This window comes from Camelus dromedarius, chromosome 14, assembly GCF_036321535.1.
Source record: "Camelus dromedarius isolate mCamDro1 chromosome 14, mCamDro1.pat, whole genome shotgun sequence".
NCBI lineage: Eukaryota > Metazoa > Chordata > Mammalia > Artiodactyla > Camelidae > Camelus > Camelus dromedarius.
In genome coordinates, this window is record NC_087449.1 from 30,521,321 (window position 1) to 30,537,563 (window position 16,243).

Sequence of the window (16,243 nt, forward strand, 5' to 3'; positions counted from 1 at the left end):
TGTTCTTTATGGAGTTTCTACCTTCTTAGACTTGGGTTCCTAAAATCAACCTCTGTCCTTTCCTCTTGATTCTCAGTGTTCTCCAGAACTGTGCTTCCCCTGCCAGCCCTACCTGTCCTCATGGCTTGAACATCAGGCCCTTCTACAGAGTTACCACTGCAGTTTGCTCCATGTTCCTGCAGAAGTATGCCAGAGCTTTTCTGCTGTTGTCATGTTGGGTGATAGGACTGTAGGGGTGTGATCTGCTCTTCTCTTAGGAGCTCTTGTTGACGCTTAGTATCCAAGTGCCTCCTGGATCAGGGTCAGGGTCATTAGATATGCAAAGCCTTGGAAAGATAATGGTGTCCCTCCCTCATATGCAAACCAAAATAAAATCAAATAAAGAAATAAAACATAAAACTGAAAGGCTATCTGAAATTAAAATCAACTCCTCTTTCATTTTTGGATTAGAACATCCTAGGTAAGTTTACCAGAGCAGAACTTTCCTTATGTTGTTTCATTTTACATCATTCATTCATTCATTCATTCATTCATTCATTCATTCATGTATTTAACTATTTATTGGGTAGCCCTCCATGAGGCATGGATTCAATTGGCTAGATTAGAAAACACAGCACTGATTAAGCCTTGTTCAGTCTTGCTCCCACCGCCCCTTCTCCTTGCCCTTGCTACCTGTGCTATCTGTTATACACCAGCTTGCTACAGATTTCCTCTTTCCATGCCCTCCAGAAAGTGGGATGTTCTGCTCTGCTACTTAGAAAGGCCTTCCTCTTCTGCCACGTCTCTTGGGGGGAGGAAAATCACAAGTGGCTAGTTAACTTATACTTTCTTGACTCTGGAAATCTCAGTTTTTTTTTTTGCCTCCCATCCACAACCAAATTCACCTAATACCTGTATATTTCAAAATGCCTGGTGTTGGTTGGGGAGGAGAGGTCTATGGAGAGGAGGTGTTCCTGGGGTCCTTGAGTAGCCATGGATCAGCATGAGGGCAGCATGGGTCATGGGGGAGGAAGTGTCACAGTGGGGATCGGTGCCTGCCAGAGGAGACAGGAGTAAACACCGCCTCTCACCTGTGTGTAGGTCTCTACAGTTTTCAAGGCTTTCACACCATTTTCTAACCCCATACTCATCACAGCCAATTCTACACTATCCTGATACTCTCCTCATTCTGCAGATGAGGAATTAAATCCCAGAGAGCTTAGGTGACTCCCCAAGTAACCCAGATGGTAGAGAAAACTTAACCACTTGAGTGGTTTTGACAAAGTATGGTCCACATTTGAAGTCCAATTTGTCCCATTTCATTTGATAAAATGGAAAAAAAGGACTGTTTCTCCTTAAATTTATTTAAGTTCTTTCACATATTTATATTTCTTCTCTGTCTTCTTTCAGACAAGATTTAAGCAAACCCACGTATATAGTCACACATATCCCAAATGAATGTGTGGGAACTGCATTTCTGAAAGATTTTTGAACCCAAAACCTCAAAAGATTTGTTTAGTTTTTGATCAGCAAACAAGAGCACTTGTATTTCCTTCACTCAGTTTTGGGGTTGGTTTGCTTTCGCACGGAGGTGAGTAATGTCTAGCATGGCCTCTTCTGTTGAAACCCAAATATACTCATGTAGTGCACTTAGACCCAGCCGGAGGAGGCCAAGACCCAGGAAGCCTGCCAGATGTTTACTCTGCCTTTTCATGGAAAGTTAAGCTTTTTATTTTTGTTTGCTTATTTGTTGAGCTGTGGAAGGGAAGTTTGAACAAGACCCATTCCAGGGCAACGAAGGGCAGAATGTTAAGAGGTGTTGATGAAATATGGGGCTGATCTCTATGTGGGTGATGGTCTTGCTGTTTGATAGCCAGGGAAATCTGAGGTCCTTGGAGGACAGAGGGGACAAGACCCTGTTCTGACTCTGTCACTTGAATAGCTGTGTGGATGTTGGGTAAGTCACAGTCTTTAGGGCATATAGCTTTGCAGCTGAAAACATAGGCTCTGGAATCAGTTCTAGGCCAGAATCATTGTTCTACCTTCAGCAAGTTGCATCTGATGTCTGGGCCTCAGTTTCCTCACCTACAAACTGGGATCATATCTTATTGGGCTCTTTCTTAGAAAGTAATAATATAACCTAGTTAACGCAGTTAGCACAGTGCCTGGCACTTTCCTGAAGCTCAGATCCTTTATCTGTAGGTGACATAGAGGACCCCTTTTGGCGCTAATGTTCTTGGGATCCCCAGTGCTACCAGGATTGTTCTGGGCTGCCAGCTTTCACAGCCAGCTACCCCTTTCTTGGCCTTTGGATGTTTCTCAAGGCTTTCCTTGTCTTTTCTTGTTGCCGTGACAACTCAAGCCCCGACTTGGGAAGAGCCTCTGTCCATGTGAATAAACACGTTGATGGTACATAGGTATCTTGGACTAGGAGACTGGGAGTTGTGGCCTGTGTAACCAAGGAAGAATTTCCACTGAGTCACAAAATCAACTGCTAGTGTTTAGGCCTTGGCGGTCAGCAAATGCAAGGGTGTGTGTTTGGGGGACATCTGCCTTCTTTTGGTCCTTGCTCGTGCTCACCTCTCACTGAAAATGACCTCCCCCTTCTCCCCTCCATGCCTCAGTCCTACTGACAGACAGTATAGAGCAGAAGAGAAAGCAGTGCTTTTCAGTCAGACACACTGGGATCCAGTCCTGTATCTGCTGGTGTCTCACAGTGGGGCCTTGGGCACGTGTTTAAATATCTTGACCTCTCTGAGGCAATATGCGTGATGGTTAGAGCGTGGACAATGGGACTAGAGTGTCTGGTTTCAAATCTCGATTCTACCACTCTATGACCTTGAACATGTTACTGACCTTGCTCAGTCTCAGTTTCCCCAAACTTAGGATGGGGTAATAACAGCTCTTCTTGTGTTACTTGTTACAGGGATTAAATAAGGTATGTTAATAATTAATAAAATTAATAATAAAATATATTAAATATATTTTAAGCATATATACATGTATAGATATATTTATATCACTTCATTATATATACGTTTATGTATACATATATACACATAGCACTTACAACAGAGCTCAGAACATAGTTAAAGCTAAGTAAGTCTGCTGTCACTATAATCATCATCATTAAATTCTTTACCTATAAAACGGGTGATGCTAAACCTACTTCACAGCGTTGTTTTAAGGTAAAGTAGTTCCTTTTCTTCATTTAGGCTCCCACTCCAGCTCAACCTTCTTCTTCCCTTCCTTTCCTTTCTTTCTTTCTTCCTTTCTTTCTTTCTTCCTTTCTTTCTTTCTTTCTTTCTTTCTTTCTTTCTTCCTTTCTTTCTTTCTTTCTTTCTTTCTTTCTTTCTTTCTTCTTTCTTTCTTTCTTTCTTTCTTTCTTTTCTTTTCTTTTCTTTTCTTTTCTTTTCTTTTCTTTTCTTTTCTTTTCTTTTTTCTTCTCTCTCTCTCTTCCTATTTTCTAACTGTAGGGTCTTTGATATTTTTTTTCCAAAAAGTTACTGTCTCAAGACATAAATACAAAGCAGAAAACAATATAATTAGGACAGTAGAATGTGGGGGGAAAAAGTCTAGAGAAATATGTATGTTTTTAGCTGGTTGAAAACAAAGCTTGTTAAGAACTGCTTTTGCTACAAAGTGCTCCTTTCAAGAGTGAGAAAAAAATTAACTTAGATTTAGGCAGTTCTACTAAATGCAGAGGTGTGAAAACACCACATAGGCAATAGTTTTGCACATACCAGTATTTGGTGATGGGAACTTCGCTAGACAAGTCTGGTTTCATTTGTTGTTAACCATGATTTAACAAAATAGTTGCATTTCATCACACTGTCACAGCTAACCTGTTGTTAGTCTCTGATCCTTCCAGCTCACATCACTTATCTCTTTCTATGTTTGTATCCCCAGCATGTGACATCTAATAAAAGTTAAATAAATGTTGTTTAGAAGGATAGTTAGAGCCATAGTTGAGTACTCTATTTTACAATTCAAGGCTCAGATCAAGTCAACCTTTGCCCCTTTAGATTCTCTCAGGGCAACTCTATCCCATCTTTCTCTATGTGCCTGGTTGGGGAGAAAAGCTATTAGAGAAACACTATTATTAATCAAGAGAGAAAACTGTCCACAGAAATCACCTCTCCCTTTTGGCCTGCAGCTAGATGAGATTTTCCAGTCTCCCTTGCATTAGGTGTGACCTTGTATCTGAGTTCTCTCCAGGGGACTGTGCGCACGACGATGGCGCCGTCTCTGGACCTGGCCCACATCAACCTCCCACATTTGCTTCTCCACGCTATTCTGTCCTCCAGCTCACTGAGATGTCGACAGCTAGGGTATCCTTGGAAGCCGCAAAGTAAATATTCCAAGGCTCCATCAGTATGGAGGAGAGTGGCCCTGCCAACACACACTCAGGACAGTTAAGTGAGCAAGAAATATACTTCTGTTGTCTTAAGCCACTGAAATTTTGTCTGTTTGTTACCACAGCCTAGCCATTACAATGTTGGGCACAAGAACAGATTGAATTTTTGTTCCAGAAAAATATGACCACAGATTGAACTACTGAAGTGAAGGGTAACAGAAACTAACATTCCTTTTGTGCTCACAGAGTTCCAGAACTAATACTTGGCAAGTGGCAGGTGCATTGCATAATTCCCCCTGTATAATTTGTCTTGGAAGTCCACAATGCTAGGTATTAAGATCCCTCGTTAACAGATAACAGAGAAAGGTAATGTAAATAGCACAGCAGGTATGTGAGAGAACAGAGATTCAAGGCAAACCTGAGGAAGTCCAAAGCTCTTTTGTCCACCCCGTGCTGCCCGTGGGGAGATGTCCAGTCCATTGCTCTCATCCATAGATGTTTAATGGGAGCAAAGAAAGCATCATATAAGTTGATATACGTCAGTCTTGTTTTCAGACACTTTGCATGAACAGCTTACTTTTCTTTAACCACATAACTAAGACTGTTTCATGAGAGGTCTCCACTTCTGCAGACTGGGGAATCATCCATCTCACATGGCTAGGTATTAACACAGGTGACTTTGTTGAGAGCCTGGCATGTGGCCTAGTGCCAGGTCGGAGCAGCTGACCCCAGCGTCCACGGCCCTATTTACGGTGCACGGCCTTGCTGGCCTCTGTCGTGCAGTTCATGGCGGCCTTGTCTGCATTCCTTGGTCATTCTGTGTAAACAGGACACCCTAGCCCACTTATGCAACTTTCAAGAGAGGTCTCTAAACATAGAGCTGTTTGTAAACCTTCTTTCCCCCACTGGCTTTAGTGGAGTGCTGGGGTTAGGAAGCCAGTCTTCCAGCTGGGCTTCTGGACATACCCTCTGCAAAAGAAGCTGGTCTAGAGCTGGGTTTTTTAAAACTTATTATCACCAAAGACATCATTTGCTATAATAATTGATCTCAAACACCCCTGAGTTTTCTGTTCAAAACAAAACAAAACAAAACAAAACAAAAGCTAGGTCTGTGTCTCATCTTTAGTGCCTAATACAATGCCTGGCACAAAACCGGTGTTTACTAGATATACACGGATGGGATCAGAGTCTACAAAACTTCCTTAAGCTTGACAGTCATTCATGCTTTTCACCAAATATTTCCAATACTTTCCTCCCCCAGGCACTTGGTAGGGTGGCACTGCCAAGTCCCCTCATGGCTGTGCTAGGCCACTGGACGTCTTCTGGTCAGTGAGCTGAGAGAGGGGGGCTAAACATTTCATCTCCAGTGCAAGACCTTCAAGCGTTCTCATCTCCATCCACAGGAAGAAGGCGATGTTCTAGATGGCAGCTGCTTGACCAGCCTGGGTGCTAGAGGGAGGGCCGCGATGCGGCTGTTAGCTGACTCAGCAGACACGCAGCAGGAGCAGAGGCACACCTTTGCTATCCTAAACCTCTGTGATGTTGAAGTTGTTTGTTATCATTGTGTCATCTAACCTGTCCCGACTGATTCAGCAATGACCACAAAAGGATAATATCATTTCAATTAAGAGTGTGATTTCTTTCTTTAAAGATATTTGGCTAGGGGAGGTAATTAGGTGTATATATATATGTATGTATTTTGATGGAGGTACTGGGGATTGAACCCAGGACCTCGTGCATGCTAAGCACATGCTCTACCACTGAGCTATCCCCTCCCCCAAGAATATAATTTCTGGTAGGCTTTGAACACTCTTGTGCATAACCTGGATGCCTGCTGCTACTTCAGCTCTTGTTCCTGTCCAGCGTGCCCAGTTCTGTATCACTGGCCTAATGTATCGTGGAGGCCCTTCCAGCCTGGCACTCTGGAAAGAGCCTGCTCTTTGGAAGCAGACAGTACATTCTTCGGCATCCCTGAACCTCACAGAGCTGTTGTGAAACCCAGTGAACTCTTCTGCGTGCTGCCATTCAAGCAGCTTACGGCCATTGTGGAGCTGGCTTCCTGAGTGCGTCAGGTGCCTTCCAGCTTTGAGTGTGGTGATGTGTTTTGGTTTGTTGCGAATGGTCCCAATTTCTCTACTTGTTCGTATTGTAATTACTCGTAGTGTCCCCTTTCACTCTCGGATAGCCCTGTGTTGAGACAATTGACTGCATGATCCCAGTAGCTCTCAGCATTTGTGGTTCTGTGGTCCCACTTCTAGCAAGCACCAGGCTCCGCGCAGCCGCCATCTTCTGTGGAGGTCCCCTTGGTCACTCAGTTACTGTTCTCTCTTGCAAGGTGTTCAAGACAGACCTGCTTTAGTCTGCAGTTGTCACATTAGTGTGATTGGGGACCTCCATCTCTGTCAGAGGCATAGAAGCAAAGGGCTGGAGAGGAACCAAAGATCATACAGTCCAACACCTCAATTTTCCCTGGAGAAGTAGGACACAGGAGGGAGGTCACCCAATGATTGGCAGAAGGCCAGCATTCATGTCTCCCCATGTCATACTCTTTATATGGTGTCCTGGAAGGTGGGTGCCCTGGGATGAGATTAGAGTTCAAGGCCCAGCTCTGCTGCATGCTAGGTACTTCGTACCTGCCATGTATGGGTAACAGTATCCCCACCTCATGAGTTAAAGCGCACAGAGTGCTCAGCGCATGTGTGGGGCACAGTGAGTGCCTTGCCCCTGCTGTCACCATCAATCTGCCTCATGGTTCCAGCCATGGGCTGTGCTGTTCTGCTAGACACTGGGCTACACAAGTGCTGGAGCTGTCTTTGTCCTCATGGAGTTTATCACCAGCACTCTGGATCTCTCTGTGAACGCTTTATAACCAGTTCATTGTAAAAAGTGGGGCAGCAGGTGGCTGGGGAGAATCTGGCTATTCCCTCCCATAATGTGCTGTGGAAGCCTAAAAGTTAACAATAAGATGATGATTTGGGGCACAGACTTCTACATCCAGACTGCCTGGGTTCAAATCCTCGCTCTGCCACTTGTTAACCATGTGATTTCAGTAAGTTCCTTCGTTTCTCTGTGCTCCAGTCTTCTCGTCTGAGAGGCGGTGGTTATAATGTGGGTGGTTGTAATACCACTTACCACATTGGGTGGTTGTGATGGCCGATGGTCTAATTAAGTACTTACAGCAGTGTCTAGCACATAGTGAATGCTGCGTAATTCCAGATTGAAAAAAGAATTATAACACATGCTAAATTATTTTCCTCTAATATTTTTCTCTGCTTTCTCTACCCAGTGAAACTCTAAACAGTATTTCACTCTAGCATGTGCTTTTTAAATTTTTTTACACAAACAGCATTATAAAGTAATAAAAATAAGCAGTAATTTTCAACCTTATTACTCTATTAGATTTACAGAAGCATTGCAAGAATAGTGCAAAGAATGCCTGTGTTTTAATTTGGGTCGTTATAACAAAGTACCATAGATTGAGGGCGCTATAAACAATATGAATTTGTTTCGCACATCTCTGAGGACTAGGAAGTCTGAGATCACAGAGCCAGCATGGCTGGGTTCTGGTGAGGGCCCTCTTCCAGGCTGCAGTCTGCCCACTGCTCCCTGTATCCTCACGTGGCTAAAGGAGAGAGAAAAAGCAAGCTATTTCATGACTTTTCTAAGGGGGCTAATCCTAGTCATGAGAGTTCCAGCCTCATGATTCCACCTATTAATCCTAATTACCTCTCCAAGACCCCACCTCCTAATACCATCACATTGGGGGGTAGGGGTTCAATACATGAATTTTGGAAGGAACACAAACATTCAGTCCATAACATCCTTTATACTTTTCTCCAGGTTCCCCAAATGTTAATATCTTATTACATGAAAAAAAAAAATCTTTTATCTTTTCTCTCCAGTGGTTTCTAAAACATTTGAGAATAAATTGCAAGACATTATTTCTTTATCCCTAAATGCGTCAGTGTGTTTTTGCTAAAAACAAGGATATTCTTTCAAACCATATTCTCTTTCAAACCATAGCATAATTAGCAAAATCAGGAAATTACACTAAGACAATACTATTATCTAATCTATAGACCTTATTCAAAATTTACCAGTGTTCCAATAACGTCCTTTATAACATAAGAAAATCATGGCTCATGCATTCCATGTAATTGCACACTTCTTCAGTCTTAGTTAATCTGGAGCAATTTCATTCAGTTTCTCGATGTCTTTCATGGCACTGACATTTTTTGAAATGCGCAGGTCATTTATTTTGTGGAATGTTCCTCAGTTTGGTTATCTGATGTTCCCTCATGGTTAGAGTCAGATTACACACTTTTGGCAAAAGTATCGCCACATGATGTTATGCTCTTCTCAGTCTTTTATGTCAGGAGATACATGGTGTCAAATTATCCCATTGCTGATGATGGTAACCTTGACTTCTTGGTCTAAGGTGTTGTCTGCCAGTTTTCTCTACTGTGAAGTTTCTGTTTTCCTCTTTGTAGGGAAGTAATTTTGGAGAGATACTTTGGAAGTATGCAAATATCCTGTTACTCCTCCAATTGTCACCCACGGGCTTCAGCACTCATCGATAATTCCTGCCTGAATCAACCATTATTGTTATGGTTGCCAAGTGGTGATCTTCTAAATCCAATATTTTGTCTACTTTCCTTAGCTGGCTTTCTACTGTAAGGAAGATATTTCCCTTCTCCAGCATTTGCTTAGAATCATATAGACTCATGTGTATTCTTTTTTGATTCAGTGAAATTTAATCTTTACTGTTTATTTGCACTGATTTTCATACTGCACTGTTGGCCACCTCTATTCATTTTCCAATTCTTTTTCAAAACCCGCTTCTTTCAGAAGCCTGATCCAGTCCACTCAGGCTGGGCGAGTAGCTCACTCCTTTGTGTGCCTCTCGATTATGCATTTTCCTTTCCTTACACGTGATTCTTGTTGGGTACTTGTTTTTTTGTTTGTTTGTTTTTTTTTTCTTTGTTTGTTTTTTGAGGAGGGGAGGTAATTAGATTTATTTTTTTTAATTTTTTTAAATGGAGGTACTGGGGATTGAACCCAGGACCTCGTGCGTGCTAGGTACACACTCTACCACTGAGCTATATATACCCTCCCACTATTTTCACATCACATTGTGAGCTCTTCAGTATAAGAAAAACATCTCTATAACTTCTATGTTTAGTGCAGTGACTGGTGCAAGGGGGAAACTCAGTTCATCCTTGTTAAAAGCATGAAAGAATGGAAGAAGAAAGAAAAACAGTGCTTAAATTTCTACCAATCTGCCTCAATACTTTTTTTGGTAGGGGGACCACTAGCTCCAACCAGCAGAAAAGGAAATTATCTATTAACGTTCATAGTGCGCTACTGTGGGTCTTGCAATAGCAAGGCCAAATCAACACGGATTACATTGTTGACACGTAGGAACTTAACAAAAATGTCCCCCCCCCATTGTGGGGGCTACTTGCCAACTCTGATCTCATATCCTTACTATCTCTTTACCATTAGCCTGATATGGTGCTATTTTTTCCATTGGTTCTTCATTCGTTAAGAACCTCTCTGCCCAAAGATGAAATAAAGGGATGTTATCAACGCTTCCATTGGAGGGGGTGAATCTAGTGGAAAGAGCCTGGCTCTTGATCAAGGGACCTGGGTTAGTGTCCTGTCTGTGCAGCTAGACATGCCGAATTTGGGTGGGTTATTACCCTCGCTGGGCCTTTGCTTCCTTCACTCCGAAACAGAGATCCTAACACCTGTAATGCAAAGACATCTTGGGCTCCAAGTGAGGAAACCTGCTGAAATCCCTTTGAGACTCTGGAGTTTCTGAATCTTTACTTGATGGTCCACTTGTCTGAGATGACCTTCCTGGTTTATGCTGCCTCTTCATTGGCAAATCCCTCCTTATGTATATCCCTCCCTCTGGAGTCTCAGAACTCCACTTATGTTTCACCTCCTTGTATGCAGCCTCCCTAGGTGACATGCTGTACCCCTCAGATCTCTTGTTTTATCTGAATACAACAGAAAAATGTGCACTGGGGTATATACTTTCTGTTCACAAGCTACGCGCCGAGTGGCTCCCCTGAAAGGCACCTGGATGCTCATCCTATGTCTCTTCGTGGTCCTGGCATTTGTTTCTTTGCATAGTAATGATCCCCCAGATAAACTTTTGTCTCTCAGACTGTGAAAGCATCCTTTGGCTCTTCCAGGTTCCCCCTCTCAGGATAAGCCACACTCCAAATCCTCATCCTTGGGCTTAGCCCCTGTATGAGACACACATTCCTGCCTCACCCTAACCTTATGGATTTCCCCTAAATTGGAGAAGAAGAAAACTGTTGGAGATGGGAAGGTAGACTGCTCAGGCTAGACCGTGTGTCTTAAAATAAAAAGGTAGCAAATGTGTTGATCAGGAATTTTAAAAAGGAGCCAAATGGGGCACATTAAATTGTTTCCTTTGGTTGCCCATTACCAGTAAGGACATTTTTATCCTCTATACCCCACTTTTGTAGATTCATTGGTAGGAGGTTCATGGGATGCTACAGTGAGGAGTGTGCATGGAGTCATCGATTTACGATGTCGGCCAAGGACACAGAAAAGGGGATGCAGCAGAACATGTGCCACATTTGCATCATCCCTGAACTAGTCTCTTCTACAACCGGTGACTCTTACTACCATCCTTGGGCTAGACGTTCTTTCTGGTCCTTGACAGCTTCACATGCTCAGCGTCTGGTCCCTCCCACTCAGAAGGAAGCACGGGTAAGATGCTTGCCAGAGGTGGGGTAGAGGGGGATGATGGATGATATTTCTGCCACTGTGTCACTCCTGAATTTTCATCACTGCATTCCTGATTTGACAGGTGATTTAGCGGCTCAGGCTGGGGAAGGACTGATGGATGAATCAGTCCTCTGTGCATGGCCGTTGGGCAGGAAATTAATAAGAATGCTAGTTGACATGATCTATGGTACTGTAAGCTCATTATGCCTGATTAGCTTCCAGCCTTTCACTCCCTCTGACAGCTCCAGGGCCTCGAGGTTTCCAATGGCAACCATTTCCCTCTCTCTAACTGATTGCTAGGTCTCAGACCATGAAACCAGAACCTCCCACCGACTTGTCAGAGCTGGGACCTTTCTGCATTGTGTTACCTTCTCCTTCTTGGCAGTGGGAAGGTGAGCTCCTGGGTTGTCTAAGTGGTGCTGACAGTGAGGCGCTTTGAACTCAGGAAACAAAGTTTGAAGGGGTCAATTCAGTTCAGTTGATCAAGTTCTTATCAAACTACTTACTGTGCGCTGACGTCTGTGTTCAGTACAGAGGTGGCAACAGAGGTGGATCACATGAAGCAGAAAATGGGGGAGAAGTGCTTTAATTTATATCACAAATATTCATGAAGTACACCGTGTAGGCATTAGGAACAAAGGAGCATGAGAGAAGAAGATAAAAGAAAATAGATGAGAGTGCTATGAATCAATTCAATTCAAAATATATATTGAATTCATATGTTATTATATGAATACAATTGGATATATATTCAGTTGAATCCAAAATGAATTGATGTGTATATAAGTAGAATTTACTTATATGTATACACATATTCCTATATATATTCTAAAAACACCTACTGTACCCTCAAACTTGGGCTAATTGCTCTCTGGAGTCTCCCTTTGGCATCGTGAACACCCTAACACCCCATTCTCACTCCCCTAGAATACACATTTTTTTGTATTTCTGTTTATGTCACCTTTTACTTTATTTTGTTTTTCAGATAGCCATGGGTGAGCCTACGTTTGTCATTCTGAAGAAGATATTTGGGCTAAGATTTCAATTTCAATAGAGATGGGAGAGCAAATGAATAGTGAATAAATCTAATTTAGGTAAATATTACTGGCAGCTTTTTATAGTAATTACTCTTATGAATATCGGTTCTAAACAAATCCACTTGAATGTGTTATTGACGATTCCTCTCCCACAGGCAGCTAAGTGGGGACTTTTGCTATCTAGGTAGAGTAGAAAGGAGATGGGTTTTAGCTTTAGGGCCACACTCATAAGTTACTGCTTCAGAGAAAACTTCCCACATCCCACATGTAAGGTGAGGCTCTCTATTACATGAGAGGTGTATTGATTGAAATTGTGGCTCTATGAGTTGTCAAGTGCCACACAGATGCTAATAATTCTTATCTACTTCTAGGATATGAAATAAAATAAAAAAAAATAAAATGGTAAGATATGCTTTCACATATCTTCAGGTTAGGTCTAGTTTAATTTTAGTCTATGGAAAAGGATGAATTTTTCTTTTCTTCTTCTTCCCACCATCCATGGCCAACCACAGAGGACCTCATTAGTGACTCGGTTTGTACTTGCCACACCCGCAACTTGGCCCAAGAAGTGATAGGGTCTGAAAATACACATGGCCTTAGAACAATTCAGATATGAATTTAGTGGCATTTAAAGGACAACAGCCAGGCAGACATGCCCAGCCTCCCTGAAACTCTGCATGATCTCATAAGAAATTAACAGGGCAGATTTTGTTAATGTCAGTCCTCCAGTTAAAAGGGGAGCAGAAGGCCACGCTCTCCCACATTCTTTGGTCTCTTGTCGTCAGCAAGACATTTTGGCTCAAGTTTTATTCAATTTTCAAAAGATTTTTCTAAATACTTTAAGATGCTGCTTTTCCCTCTTTCTTTCCCAGGGATCATGGAGGGTGGTGTGGTTTCCTTGCCATGTGAACTCAAGTGAGTCATTTCTTGTCTCTGAAGCTGTTTCCTCATGTATAAAATGGTGCTCAGACTCTTTACCCTGCCTACCCCTGAAAGTTGTTTATGTAACAGAAAGAGCAAAGAGAGAGAAGATCCCATGAACTCTATGAAAATATAAGGGTCTTTTATTATCTGGGGTTTTTGGAGAGCGGGAGGGGATGGTATGTGCTGTCTTAGCAGATCAGCACCAACGTTTTCCAAATCAAGTTGACACGTACAAATTAATAGTCCCATCTTGACATGCTCACTGGACAAGAACAAGCACAGACACCAATGCGCTGGCTGACCCGCTCACCCCTGCCCCCTCTGGCTTCCTCCAAGTGCATATTTGTGGTTTCTGACAGCTTGCATTGAGAAGTGATCAGCCTTAATTTTCTTTCTTTCTTTCTTTCTTTCTTTCTTTCTTTCTTTCTTTCTTTCTTTCTTTCTTTCTTTCTTCCTTCCTTCCTTCCTTCCTTCCTTCCTTCCTTCCTTCCTTCCTTCCTTCCTTTCTTTCTTTCTTTCTTTCTTTCTTTCTTTCTTTCTTTCTTTCTTTCTTTCTTTCTTTCTTCATATAGCCATAGATTAACCTACATCAGTCATCACGAATAAGATATAAAGGCTGAAATTTCAATTTTAATAGTGATGGTGAGAGCAAATTAACATGGAATAAATCTGATTTAGCTACATATTCCTGGCAGTAATTTTATGAGGATCATTCTCCTGAGTACGGAGTTCTAAAGAAGTTCACCCCGCAGCTTTGTTGGCGGTTCTCTTTCCCGCAGACAGCCAACCAGAGAGTTTTGCTCTGATCTTGGCACAGTCGAAAGAGGGTGATGGGTTTTAGTCCCAGGCAGTGCTGGCTTCTAACCTCGATCAAATTACCGATTTTCTACCCATGTACTATAGCAGGGATACTTTTTCTGTCAAAAATTTCTAGCTCTTTTTTCATATCTTATAAATCTTGTTGCCTGCAAGCTTCCTCGTTCTTTGAAACAGTGAATTTCAGAGCTTTGAGGAGAAGCCTAGCACCTCTGTGAAACAACAGAGCTAATACGTGGTTTTGACAAACATTAGATATTTGAGTCCAAGCAATTTAAAAGCCGAAAGCTGAGTTTTGTGGAGGAAGAATGCAGTAGGTAGGGTTTGCCTTTGGTTGCAGGTTGTAGAAACCTGGCTATTAAGGCTTAACCCATAGGGTTTTATTATTTGTTTGTTTGTTTGTTTGTTTGTTTTTTCGGGTAACAACAAATCCAGAAGCAGGTAGTCCAGAGCTAGTGGGGTGGCAACACAATGCTGTTTGGGACCCTGTGATGACTGGTTTGATGTGTCAACTTGGAGAGGCCAAGTTATCCACTCAAACACGAATCTAGGACTAGGAAGATGTTGCCAGAGAAGAGGTTCTTGTCTCAAGCAGCAAAGAATTCAAGAGCAAGGCATAGTAAAGTGAAAGCAAGATTTTTCAGGGAGATACACGCTCCATCGACAGAGTAAGGGCCATCTCAGAAGGCAAGAGAGAAAGCGACCATGAGGGGTTGTTAGTTTTGATGGGCTCTGTAATTTCATATGCAAATGAGTAGGAGGATTCCAACTACTTTGGGGAAGGAGCGGAGATTTCCGGGAATTAGAACCCCGCCCACTTTTCGGTCTTTTACAGTCCGCCTTGGAAATTGTCATGGCACCTGTGGGTGAGGCTCAAGGTCTACTGGAAGTTGAATCTTCCACCATCTTGGGTCTAACCACTTCGTCCTGTCCTCAACTGCTGTGTCATTCTTTCAGTGGTTGCGCCCTGCCCCCTTCCCTCCTGTCTTAAAGGTATTTTATAGATGTGATTGAAGTCTATAATCAGGTTACTTGAGCTAAGGAAGATTATCCTAGATAATCTGGGTGGCCCTGATTCAATCCATAGAAAGACTTTAAGAGCAGGACTGAGGCTTCTTTGAAGAAAAAAGAATTTCACCTGTGGATTTCAGTCTCCTCCTGTGCCCCAGAGTTCCAGCCGGCCCTTCCTGATAAGCTGCCTTAAAGGTTTCAGACTTGCTGAGACTAGACAGCCCCCGCAATTACATAAATCACTCCCCTTCTATCCAGCTCTCTCTGTCTCCCTGCCCCGGTCTCCCCTCTCCCCCAAACTGGTTCTGCTTCTCCAGTGGAATGAGGCCTGACACAGACCCAGACACCTGCCTCCTCTCTCTGGGAACATCTTCAGTACTTGCAAGCTGGTCACTGCCCTGCTAGGCGTCCTGCCTGCATGCCTGGCAGGAAGAAGGGGAAAAGAAAAGGGCTGAAACCAAAAACATACACTAGTCAAACCTGTTCTTTTTTAAAAGAGGAAAACCCTGCACAGCACCTGCCTTCCACACGTAGCTCATTGGCAAGGACTTGGTCACATGGCAGCTCTAGTAACCTCTGTGTCTGGGGAGGAGAGCGCTTTTAACCGAGCACACTGTGGCCCTGAATCCCCTGAAAACAGGGGATGTATCCTAAGGAAGAAAAGGGGAATAGATGTTGGGCTGGTTACTACAGAGAATTTCTAAATTCCTTTATCACAGGAAGAATAAAACCTGAATATCTTAGATCACAGTTTCTTCTGTAATTGTAGAAAGGCTGCTCCTTCCACCTGCGGCGACCAGGCCCTGAGGCTTGCTGCCGTGACATAGAAGAAAACACGTGCAAGAAATGAGAGCCCTGAGGCCGTTGCCTTCCAGCTGCAAACACTCTGGGAAAGAGACAAACAGGAGAGGCAGGCATGTTGTGCCCTCTCTGCATCTCAGCCCAGAGCAGGGGAGGGCCGTAGGTGTTAGGTGAGTGGTATGGGGGAAAGAGACACTCCCCTTGGCCTTATAATTAGGACTCTGAAAAGAGGTACAGAGTCATCAGTACAGAATAGAGAGACAGAGGGAGACCCAGAACTAGGCTTTTCCAAGCCACCTGTCTTTCCTGTGTGTTACGATCAGGTGACCCAAATTTCCCACACGCCCCTGGGAAGGCATGGGAAGTCATTGAGTTGAGAGGCAGCAAGCTTGCCGCAGGACTGCTGTAGCAAGTGCAGAGAGCCAGGAGCAGGATGCAGCCCATGGCAGGGACTGGAGGTGAGGCATCCACAGAACCAGAGGTGTCAAAGAAAAGGCTGAGTTGTTAGTAAGTCCCCCAGGCGATTCAGAAGCTGAGTGGGGAAGGGGTG

General features: G+C 43.2%; 1 long non-coding RNA gene across 1 annotated transcript in view; it reads left to right on the forward strand.

Moving 5' to 3' along the window:
- LOC105092820 (uncharacterized) overlaps positions 1-16,243 on the forward strand; it is an 80,254-nt gene that overhangs the window by 29,177 nt on the left and 34,834 nt on the right. The window contains exons 8-10 of the long non-coding RNA XR_010383821.1: positions 10,840-11,086; positions 11,405-11,496; positions 12,090-12,198. This is a non-coding gene — a long non-coding RNA (uncharacterized LOC105092820). The remainder of the gene's footprint in view (positions 1-10,839; positions 11,087-11,404; positions 11,497-12,089; positions 12,199-16,243) is intronic.